Consider the following 12,338-nt stretch of genomic DNA (forward strand, 5'->3'; position numbering starts at 1 on the left):
ACATTAAAATAATCATAATGAGATGGAAATTACAACACGACATGACACAAAAAAGTTGTCAAGTACCAACAACAGTTAAACATGGATAATTTTTTTCTCTAACAAATATCACAAAGTTGGTAGTTCTTGTAGCACGCAAATATCACACACATAGCATAAAGTGCATAATTCATAAATAAGAAAGTAGATAGTACTTTATAACAACCACCGCTCATCATAGCAACCATCAAGGCAAGGTCAAGAGCCATGGCTTCTTCATTTCCTCAGGGAGCGCTCAAACAAGTGCTCATTGATGATCATCTTCCGATAAGCTCTTAGCACATATGAGTCCTCCAAACCTATCTTCTTTACCGCATCTGAAAGTGCATGGAGCCTCCATGTGTGGTTTTGGTAATTAATGACAATCCATATGGACTAATGTTTGCATTGATTTATATTTGTAGGAGTTGTCCATAGGCAATGCTTGAACCATATGTTGGCTTCAAGATTGCAATAAGAAGCAAATGAAGAAGATCAAGTGTCAAGTATGTCTTGAAGATGAAGATGAAGTGAGCTCTCAAGGTTAACTTCAAGACATCAACGAAATGAAGTGCAAGTTCAAGATGAGCCAACTTGAAGAGATCATATGCTTGAACCATATGTTGGCTTCAAGATTGCAATAAGAAGCAAATGAAGAAGATCAAGTGTCAAGTATGTCTTGAAGATGAAGATGAAGTGAGCTCTCAAGGTTAACTTCAAGACATCAACGAAATGAAGTGCAAGTTCAAGATGAGCCAACTTGAAGAGATCATATGCTTGAAGCTTGCCATGAAGAAATGAAGTGCAAGTTCAAGATGAGCCATCTCGAAGAGATCCTTTGCTTGACTCTTGCTATCCATATGGTGATCACGGATATGTGAACATGCACCGAAGAAGAAGCTCTCCCATGGTGGATTATGGGGGAGCAATCCACAAGACTTCGTCAAGCAAGCACAATCAAGAAAGGCGTTCCATCTTGTTGAGGTCAAGATCGTCATCATCGAGCTCAAGTGGAATGCGCAAGTATAAGGTTTGCTCTTGATAGGGTTTCTTTCTCACCGATCTCATAGTGTAGTTGGAGACCGGTTTATAGTTTAGTTGCCGTACTATCAAGAGGGCTCTCGAGTGAGTAACTCGATCGTATCGTTCGGAGAGAGCTCAAACCTTTGCATCCTTGCATCATCTTTCTTGGTTGTTATTTGGATCTTATCCATGTGATGTTTTAGAGCTTGTACTTATTCTCATGACAAGCTCTAGTTCATCAAGAATGGTTTTTGCACGGGCAACTTGTTGCATTTTCAAGGTTGGAGGGTTTTACCGGTATGTCTTTTTTAGATAGGTCAAACCTTTCATCATTTGTTTATATCCTACATTGTTGGATTATAATGGTTCCCTGCATGATCTTGTAGAGCTTGTTCCTAGCTTTAAAACAATCCCAAGATCATCAAAATCGGAGTCCGGATGCTAAAGTTATGCCCGTTTCAGTTTGATGTTTCTGCCAGTTTTCAGGGGGGCGGATATTCCGGCCCAAGTTGGGGGGGGATAACCCCCCCCCCCCCCCCGAAAAATCTGGCCAAATATCCGGCCCCATCCAGGGGCATGTTTTTTCTGGTCCTTATCCGTTTTTCGGGGACCGGATATTTTGCAAATATCCGGCCCGGAAAATCCGGCCAGAGCATACCCAAACGGTCATATTTCGATGGGAGGGGTATTTAAGCACCCCTTCTTCCTCCTTGGGCTGGTTGGTTCACTCTCTCTCTCCCCTCCATTGTTGTCCTTCAAAGCTTGTCCTAGTTCTTGATTCCTCCCATGATTCTTGCATATTCTTGAGGGAAAAGAGAAAGGATATCTAGATCTACATCTTCACCAATCAAATCCCTCTCTTTGTGAGGGGAACCCACTAGATCTTGATCTTGGAGGATTTTGTGTTCTCCTCTTTGTTATTCCTCTCTTATTCCCCCAATAGCTTTTGTAGCTTTGTTGGAATTTGAGAGAGAAGGACTTGAGAATCTTTGTGGTGTTCTTGCCATTGCATTTGGTGCATCGGTTTGAGTTCTCCATGGTGATTCGTGGTGGTGAAAGCAAGAAGGTTTTTACTCTTGGGTTCTTGGAACCCTAGACGGATTCTAGACCTTTGTGGCGATTTGTTGGGAGCCTCCAATTAAGTTGTGGATGTGTGCCCCAATCTTTGTGTAAGGCCCGGTTTCCGCCTCGAAGGAAATCCCTTAGTGGAACCGTGACCTAGGCCTTTGTGCCGAGGGTCACCGGAGAATAAGGTGAGGCGCCTTCGTGGCGTTCGGTGTGTGGTGTGAGTACCGCATCTTGGGGTGAGGCCTTTGTGGCCTTGGTGTGCATCGAGCAACCACACCTCACGGTGAGCCTCTTGTGGCGTTCGGGAGCACTAAGCCACCACACCTCTCCAAAGGAGATTAGTACTCGCAAGAGTGTGAACTTCGGGATCTCGTCTCCCGCGTGCCTCGGTTATCTCTATACCCGAGCTCTTTACTTATGCACTTTACCTTGTGATAGCCATCGTGCTTGAAGTTATATATCTTGCTATCACATAGTTGCTTGTATTGCTTAGCACAAGTTGTTGGTGCACATAGGTGAACCTTTGCTTAGAATAAGTTGTTGGTGCACATAGGTGAACCACAGTATATAGGCTTTGGGCTTGACAAAGTAAACGCTAGTTTTATTCCGCATTTGTTAAGCCCATCTCGTAAAAGTTTAAATCGCCTATTCACCCCCCTCTAGGCGACATCCGTGTCCTTTCAGCATCATAGATTTCAGTTGGAGGAGTTACCTTTGGCATAGGAAGTGGGTCGGTTGCTTTCAAAGCTTCATCAAAATATGTCCTTATTTCTCCCATCATGCACAAGTAGCTTCCCCGATTCGTTACCTTTTCTAAGGCACTTCTAGAGATTCTTCAGGACCTGGTGTGACTTGTTCTTGAATAGACTCAACTCCTGTCCTAACACCTGCACCCCTTGCATGGTCTTTTGAATATATAGTCTGGATAGCTTTCATCACCACCTTGTTCATGTAGCAACCTGCATCCTTGTTGGCCTACACAATACATGACTATGTTAAAATGGTAATCCAGTTTCAAAAAGTAAGCATAAAATAAAATTTAGTGTGAAGCATCTCAACATAACGAGACCGTACTTCATCAGTGTCAACCTCCACCATGTTTTTTCTATGGAATCCCATCCAAAACCACTCTGAGAAACCATTAATGCTTGTCAAATGTTTCAATTCTTGATTGGATTTTTTTCCTTTGTGATGTCAAAACCACATGTCTCCTTCACATGATTAATGCAAGCATTGTACATATGTAGGTTCCAACTATTTTGAGCATAGTCACCATTTTTGTGATGCTCAATAAGGGTATCCAACAATGCTATGTTCATCTCAGGAGACCATTGCAGGTAAGCCCTATTACCACTTATACTCGTTGAGACATAGATGTGTGTATATATTCGTTGAAACATGATACATCAGAAAATATGAAACACAAAAGCACCATAACAGTGATGTAACACATGTATGCATATATTTCTACTCTATCTCTGCTTATGCAAATTTCTTCCTAAAAGCGGACCATTTCTAATTAAACTAGCATCATCTGCAGGTTCAGAAGCAATAGCTGCTTGTTCAGCGTCGACTTCTTGCAGAAATAAATTATCCCTGACATGTTGTGTGTCGCTTGCATAGTTGTGTAACACACAACACACAATAATTATTCGAATATGCAAATATTTATTCGTAGTCAGAAGTGGTTGTTTAGTATGGATTATTACTACTGCGTGTGAACATGTGTTACGTGGTCCTCTATGGAAACCAAACAACAAGAGGAGGTGGCCCATTTTTTCTTCAACAAGCCAAACGTCTGTACAACATTTCTCGCACGAGTTGTTGGAGATATGCCCAAGAGGCAATAATAAAGTGGTTATTATAATATATCTTTGTGTTTATGATATATGTTTGCATACCATGCTATAATTGTATTAACCGAAACATTGATACATGTGTGTTATGTAAACAACCAGATCCCTAGTAATCCTCTTGTATAACTAGCTTGTTGATTAATAGATGATCATGGTTTTGTGATCATGAACATTGGATGTTATTAATAACAAGGTTATGTCATTACATGAATGATAGAATGGACACACCCAAATAAGCGTAGCATAAGATCACGTCATTAAGTTCAATTTGCTATAAGCTTTCGATACATAGTTACCTAGTCCTTCGACCATTAGATCATGTAAATCACTTATACCGGAAGGGTACTTTGATTACATCAAACGCCACTGCGTAAATGAGTGGTTATAAAGGTGGGATTAAGTATTCAGAAAGTGTGAGTTGAGGAATATGGATCAAGAGTGGGATTTGTCCATCCCGATGATGGATAGATATACTCTGGGCCCTCTCAGTGGAATATCGTCTGATTAGCTTGCAAGCATGTGAATGGTTCACAAGAGATGATATACCACGATACGCGTAAAGATTACTTGTCGGAGACGAGGTTGAACGAGGTATGGAGATACCGATGATCAAACCTCGGACAAGTAAAATATCGCGTGACAAAGGGAATCGGTATCGTATGTATATGGTTCAATCGATCACTAAGTTATCGTTGAATATGTGGGAGCCATTATGGATCTCCAGATCCCGCTATTGGTTATTGGTTGGAGAAGAGTCTCAAACCATGTCTGCATAGTTCGCGAACCGTAGGGTGACACACTTAAGGTTTGATGTCGTTTAAGTAGATATAGAATATGGAATGGAGTTCGAAGTTTTGTTCGGAGTCTTGGATGGGATCCAGGACATCACGAGGAGGTCCGGAATGGTCCGGAGAATAAGATTCATATATAGGAAGTCATTTTCTAAGTTTGAAAATGATCCGGTGTATTTATGGAAGGTTCTAGAAGGTTCTACAAAAGTCCGGAAGAAATCACCATGGAAGGTGGAGTCCCGGAGGGACTCCACCTAGCATGGCCGGCCAACCAAAGGGGTGAGGAGTCCCAGGTGGACTCCACCATAGTGGGCCGGCCACCCCACCAAGGGAAAGGGGAGAGTCCCACCCCAAGTAGGTTTCGTCCATATGGAAGTTTTGAATTGGGGTCTTATTCGAAGACTTTGGGCAAACCCTTGGGGGTTCCACCTATATAATGAGGGGCAAGGGGAGGGGGCCGGCTACACGAAATCCACCTTGGCCGCACCCCATAGTGGCTGGTCCCCCCCTCTCCCCAAACCCTAGCCACCCTCCTCCACCACCTCTCCCGCATACGCTTTGGCGAAGCCCTGCCGGAGATCTCCACCACCACCACCACGCCGTCGTGCTGTCGGGATTCCGAGGAGGATCTACTACTTCCACTGCCCGCTGGAACGGTGAGAAGGACGTCGTCATCAACACCGACCGTGTGACTGAGTACGGAGGTGCTGCCCGACTGTGGCACCGTCAAGATCTTCTATGCGCTTTTGAAAGCGGCAAGTGATCATCTTCTATAATAACAAGATCTAATCTCGTAGGCTTTGGAAATCTTCGAGGGTTAGTCTCATGATCTTCTCATTGCTCCCATCTTCTAGATTGCATCTTAGCTTGTTTTTCATTCTTGCGGTAGGGAAATTTTTTGTTTTCTATGCTACGAATCCCATCAGTGGTATCAGAGCTGTGTCTATGCATATGTTGTGTAATGCGGCCTAAGGCCACGTGGGTTGCCCAATCTCACGAATTGACCGAGGGAAAGGCGGGGGAGAGGAAGAACACGAAGAACACGACGAAGAACACGATGAACACACGCGAACGCACGCAACACAACCCGATACAATTCCGGTTTACTCCCGATAGCCCGAACCACTATCCCGATAGAATCTCTCAAGGGAGAGACACGCGGTAGAATCCCCGAGAGGAAGATCGGTATACGATCGGTGGAATCACACGAGTGAGAGACCGGTGGTAGAATCACAAGTGTGAGAGACTAATCATATAAGGAGTGCCTTGTACAATAGATTTTGGTAATCTAAGGAAGGGGTTTCCCTAATCCCAAAGGGATGGTGGAGGCATGAGCCTAATTCTCTCAAGTTCATTCCTCTTCCTAATGAAGGGGGAGGTGGGAGCCTATATATAGGGAGCCACTAAGGAGGGGTAGTTTAGGCATACAAGGGGATACATGGGCCTTGGCCCGAATTGACTTGTGGCAGTCGCCTTCTCTCCTAGTCGATCAGACGCTCTTCTTCCTTCTTCTCTCCCATGCCTCCGTGACTCGGCCTTGAGTGTGGTTCTTGTCGTTGAAGCACATGATGAAGCGAAGACCGTGGGTCGGGCTACATCATCTCCCCCCACTTGAAAAAGAGTCGTCCTCGACGATGAGTCTTCATGAATGTGTAGAGGAGGTAGATGACACCAACGCTTGAATGTCCCTTCACTTGTCAAGAGCCCTATCAATAGCACAAGAAAAGCAAAGGAGCAATCAAAGCGTAGCCAAAGTTCAATGGATTTAGGAAGAGGGCGCAAGTAGAAGGAGGTCACCTTATCAAAGTGTCGGTGTGCTCTCATTGAGAGATCTTGTGTAGTTGAAGTGTGTGGGCAAAACCACTCATTGGAGCTCACTTGTATCATGCTCTCAAGAGCTCTTTTTGTCAACTCGTGCTCAATCAAGGTTGACATTGGATTTTGGGTACCTACACACATGTTAGACAACAAGAACAACGTGTGTGCATGGTATATGAACACATCATCCATCATAATGCGCCATTTCTTTTGCACATCACCATTAGAGGTAAGCAATATATTATAGTACACATGGTGAATATGCGGGGAAAACTTAGGAACATGCTCAACATGGATATATGCAAAGTCTCCAAAATTTGAGAGAGCTATGGGGGCAATCTCATTTACAAGCATATTAACACTATTGCAAGCCAAGCATTGGAAAGAGAAATTGTTCATCATTTTGGTTGCGTTAATGGGAGAATATTGCAAGCATGTAGCACAAAACATGTTCAACATTTGATCATTGTTGTCGACAAACCTAGGGAAAGAGCAATTGTTCGGCAAGGTTGTCACAACACAAGCATCATTATCAACATTGCAAGCAATACATGGGAAAGAGAAATTGTTCGACATATTGCAAGCAATAGGATAGAAATCGTAACACTCATAGCATGGCATGGTCAAAGTGTCACAAGCAACTACTTCCACATGATCAATAATGGCACAAGTACCACAAGGGAAAGTGAAAGAAGCATATGACATAGCAATAGGATCATCCAACTCATGCAAGCACTCACAAATCATCATGTCCACTAGTGGGATCATGGTATCATCAACACCCATATAAGTACCTTTGTAGTCCTGCTCATATGAGGTAGATGTTGTGGAAGAGGTAGGCTCGATGTGGCCTCCATGTTCATCTTCAAGCAACAAGCATGGTGTGATATCATCATCTTCATGCACCATGTACATCTTCTCCATGATCGGCGTCTCGTCATCCATGTGACCTAATAAGACACAAGGAAACACACTAGAGGTAGAGGGTAAGTTGTTAGAATACGAAATGGCCTCACATGACCTATCAACTACCACTCTCATCTCACTCGGTGTATCACTCATGCTCTTGAAGTGGAGGCACTCATCAAGCTCACATATAGTGGAGTCACTCATCTCACATATAGTGGAGTCGCTCATCTCACATATAGTGGAGTCCCTCATCTCCATGGCAATGGCGTCGTCGATGTCCGAGCAACCTAGCAAAGAGGGAGACAACACAAGCGGAGTAGAGGTTAAGTTGTTAGAAATCGAAACATCCTCACTCGGCTCATGGTGTGTATCACTCTTGCTCTCAAGGTGTTTGAAGTATGCGTTGCACTCGGCTTTATCTTGGGGTGTCATTTGGGCTTCTCGAGCATCTAGCTCGGTGAAGTATGCTCTCATCTCGGCTTGCTCTTGTGGGGTCATCATGTATATCTCACTAGGATAGGTGTATATGTATGGTGGAAGGAAAACTACACAAGTATCCCACCTTTCAAGAAAGTATCGAAAAAATGGTTCAAGTCAAGAGCAAAGTCGAAATGTATCGGGGTTACTCACACACACACTCAAAGCACACGCAAAAGGCTAAGAACTCTATATGTGGTGGGTAAGGGGTGGATAGCAAACGAAAAAGATCAACGGAAAAGTCTATTGTCAAATGTGGGTAAGATCCAAAGTCAAATGTCAAAAGTGGTGATCTATGTCAAGGAAACACGGAAACACACACAACGGAGAACAATGGGGTTAGCGCGACCAAGGAAGTGAGCAAGTGACAAAGATGGTCCTAACGAAGACTATATGCTCGATGTCACGCCAACACAAGAGAGACCGTAGCTTGGTTGCATAAGAAAGAAGCAACAAGATTTGCACAAATGCCACTCTTCTCTTTTCTCTCTTAGTGCTCACAAGCTTTGCACTTCTCGGTATCGGTGGACACACACTCTTTTCTATATTTCTCTTTTTTTCACTTTTTTTTTCTATGCTTAGAAGCTTTATTTTTCTATATGTATATGTCACACTTTTTCTTCTTTTGTGTATCTTTCTCACCGAGCTTGCTTCGGAGCTTTGCTCAACTCAACGCACACACACAAACCCTCTCACGGTCGTGACACTTGTGCAATGCTTCGCAACACTTGGAAAGCCACTCTCAATGGGATAGGTACACAAAAAAAGAAACGGGGCTACAAGGGGTGAGGGGTGCAAGTTATACCTAGATGAAAATGTTAGGCGGTGTCAAGCACACGAACTTGCGATGGTGTCGAAGTTGCGCCGGGATCCGGGGTGCCAAAGGTGTCGTCGCGGTGTTGATGTAGGCGCGGAAGCGAAATAGACAACCAATGCACTCCAAATCGGAAAACCGAGCAAATTAAGTCAATACCCGAAAAGTTGGGTCAAAACGAGCGGTCAAAAGTTGAGCTCCAAAAATCGTCAAAAATTAGAGATGGGATATGTGGAGTATTTGGGGGATGCTGTTAAAATTTGGAGTCAAACGGGCTCCAGAAAATTGTCAAAATTTAGGGCAAAAAGTGGAGTCAAAATTGGACGAAACTGTTCCAGAACCCGGTCAACCGGATTCCTGGCCGGACCATCCGGTTGCCGCTCGGTTGGCGTCCGGTCCGAGCTGATTTTAACCGGGTTGCCCGGTGTGGCGTCCGGTCGACCGGGCGTGCGGAGCAGATGGAATCGAGCGTTGATGCTGCTGTGCTGGTGGTTGGCTACGATGATTGAGCAACGCTTGGAGGAAGCTGGTGGTGGCCCGGAGCTGAGCGGAGCAGCGTCTGGTGGTGCGAATGGATGAGGAGCAGCGGAGCTGCTGCAGAGCTGCTGCTGCTGCGTGGCTAGGAGGAGGAGCAGGGGCGTCCTTGGTGGCTCGTGTGGGCGACACTGGCGGGAGCGGGCAGGGGCGAGCGGCTGCTGGGCGCAGATGGAGGCGGCCCGGTGGTGTTTGGCGCAGCGGTCAAGGTGAGCGGAGGCGCAGCGATGGTTGGATGCGGAGCGGCCAGAAACGAGCTGCGGCGGCCGGCGAGTTGGGCAGCGGGCACGCGTGGAGGGTGGCAGCGGCGTATGCGCGGGTGCGGCTTGGCCGAGCGGAGCTGCTAGGGGCGGGGCGAGCTGAGCGCACTGTGGATGGGCAGCGGCGGCAGTGCCGTGGAAAGCAGGCCGGCAGTGCCGCGCACGAAGAACTTGATGAACAGCTCGCGAACGCAGCGGAAAAAGGCACAAAAATATGTCGATTCTGAGAGATTTAGAAGGAATTGGACCGCGAAATTTGGAGGAAACATAGATCAGCCACTAAGACAACAGATCTGTGGACCAAAACCACAAAAAACTCAACAAATCCAGAGATCATAATTCGAGCTATTTTTTGGGGCAAAATTTTTGGGAATTTTTTTTGGGCGAAATTGGTGAAATTGGAGGGTCAAATTCGTGGCAACCTTTGCTCTGATACCATATAATGCGGCCTAAGGCCACGTGGGTTGCCCGATCTCACGAATTGACCGAGGGAAAGGCGGGGGAGAGGAAGAACACGAAGAACACGGCGAAGAACACGATGAACACACGCGAACGCACACAACACAACCCGATACAATTCCGGTTTACTCCCGATAGCCCGAACCACTATCCCGATAGAATCTCTCAAGGGAGAGACACGCGGTAGAATCCCCGAGAGGAAGATCGGTATACGATCGGTGGAATCACACGAGTGAGAGACCGGTGGTAGAATCACAAGTGTGAGAGACTAATCATATAAGGAGTGCCTTGTACAATAGATTTTGGTAATCTAAGGAGGGGGTTTCCCTAATCCCAAAGGGATGGTGGAGGCATGAGCCTAATTCTCTCAAGTTCATTCCTCTTCCTAATGAAGGGGAGGTGGGAGCCTATATATAGGGAGCCACTAAGGAGGGGTAGTTTAGGCATACAAGGGGATACATGGGCCTTGGCCCGAATTGACTTGTGGCAGTCGCCTTCTCTCCTAGTCGATCAGACGCTCTTCTTCCTTCTTCTCTTCCATGCCTCCGTGACCTCGGCCTTGAGTGTGGTTCTTGTCGATGAAGCACATGATGAAGCGAAGACCGTGGGTCGGGCTACATCATTGTGGGTATACTTCATGGGTGTACCATCGACAGTGCCTAGATCCGGCAAGCCCGGGTGGCCCACAGATGGTGATGTGGCGTGTGGCTCATGCTCAATCTACCCGCCTCAACTCCAAGAAGAAGGGACGATATGACACTTACCATGCTCTCTACACACCACCATGACAACAAGATGATGAGAGACATCAAGCTTCCATGCATACAACGCCCCATTTGCTTTCAAGCTAAGTCCATCTCCAACCCCTATACCCATGCTCCAACTTTTGATGTGGTAGCTAGACTCCATCCTTTAGATCAATGCAAGCCATGCCTCAAAGGTTAATGCTTCACACATGCATACATTGTTTCTTATAACATCCGACTACAAGGACTACAAACAACCATCGCCATCGACCAACACATGTGCTTCATGAACTCTAATGGCATAACCCTCAAGACCAAGTACATCATCAACATCAAGGATAAGATGCCATGTCAAGGAGATGAAGACACTTTAGAGTCGAGATCTACTCTTTCCTGCGGGGGGTGGTGATGATGTAGCCCTACCCAAGGTCGGTCACTGCATCAAGATCCACAAGCCCTCCTCGTGGTCCACGGACATCGAGCTCGAGCCCAAGCCCTACGCCAAGAGGTGAATTCCGGCCTCCTCTCCATGTATGCTTTTGACACCTCCTTTGGATGGCTTGCTACTTCATGCCAATACTCCTATGTTCAATCGAAGTACATCGACCAAGAGGCGAGCCACATGAAGGCCAAGCCACGGAGAGAGAGCCGGAAACGACGAAGATGGAGCTACTGCGCGCCGTGCCCCGAACTTCCGCCTCCTGGCCAGACCGGAACTTCCGCCCGCACTGCTCCTCCAGCATGCCCTCACGATGCGCTCCCACACGCTCGTGAAGACGAGGGTCCAGCCGAACTCCCGCCCGCAGGGACCGGAACTCCCGCCCACCGAACTTCCGCCTGCTCCGCCCAAGTTCCGAAGTCGGCGGAAACCGTCCCCGGATGTTACCGCGTGACAATGGCGCACCGGGTCGATAGCCGAACTTGGCCGGAATCTGCCGATCGAACTTCCGCCCGGCGACCGGAACTTCCGCCGTTCCGCCTCGCCGACTTCCGCCCCAAGATGACCGGGACCTCCGCCCCACCGAACTTCCCGCACGACAAAGACTTTTAGCTGTAATCTCACCCCTTCGCCCCACCTACTATATATGCTCTAGCTTGGCTCGTGATCCGAGATCAGACTTGATGTGAAATTAAACCTCGAGGCTTAGCTCACCCTTGTGGGAACCCTACCTAGATCTTTGATCTTGTACCCACCTCGGCCTCCTTGCTCCACTGTGAAGACTCTCTTTGGCGAACTTCTACCGATTTGTTGGTCTTTTTGCTTGCACTTCTACCTATTTGGTCTTTTGCTTGCACACTTCTATCAACCTTCCTGGGCCTTTTCGCTCTCTTCTAGATCTCTCGGATCTCGATTTGTCGATCTTTGCGGGACTTCTCACCGAAGGTCTTTTTCGCAACTCCTATCGAGCAGGTGTATCGGGCCTACGTAGGAAAACCGCTTGTGTGCGTGTGTGTGTGTATCCCCATCGATTCCCCGCGTTCGTGTTCATCGTGGTTCATCCACCTACCCCCACGAGTTCCACCCAAATCCGTGAAGACTGGCACATCCAAGGACTTAGTCCTCA

This window comes from Lolium rigidum, chromosome 4 (assembly GCF_022539505.1).
Source record: "Lolium rigidum isolate FL_2022 chromosome 4, APGP_CSIRO_Lrig_0.1, whole genome shotgun sequence".
Taxonomy (NCBI): domain Eukaryota; kingdom Viridiplantae; phylum Streptophyta; class Magnoliopsida; order Poales; family Poaceae; genus Lolium; species Lolium rigidum.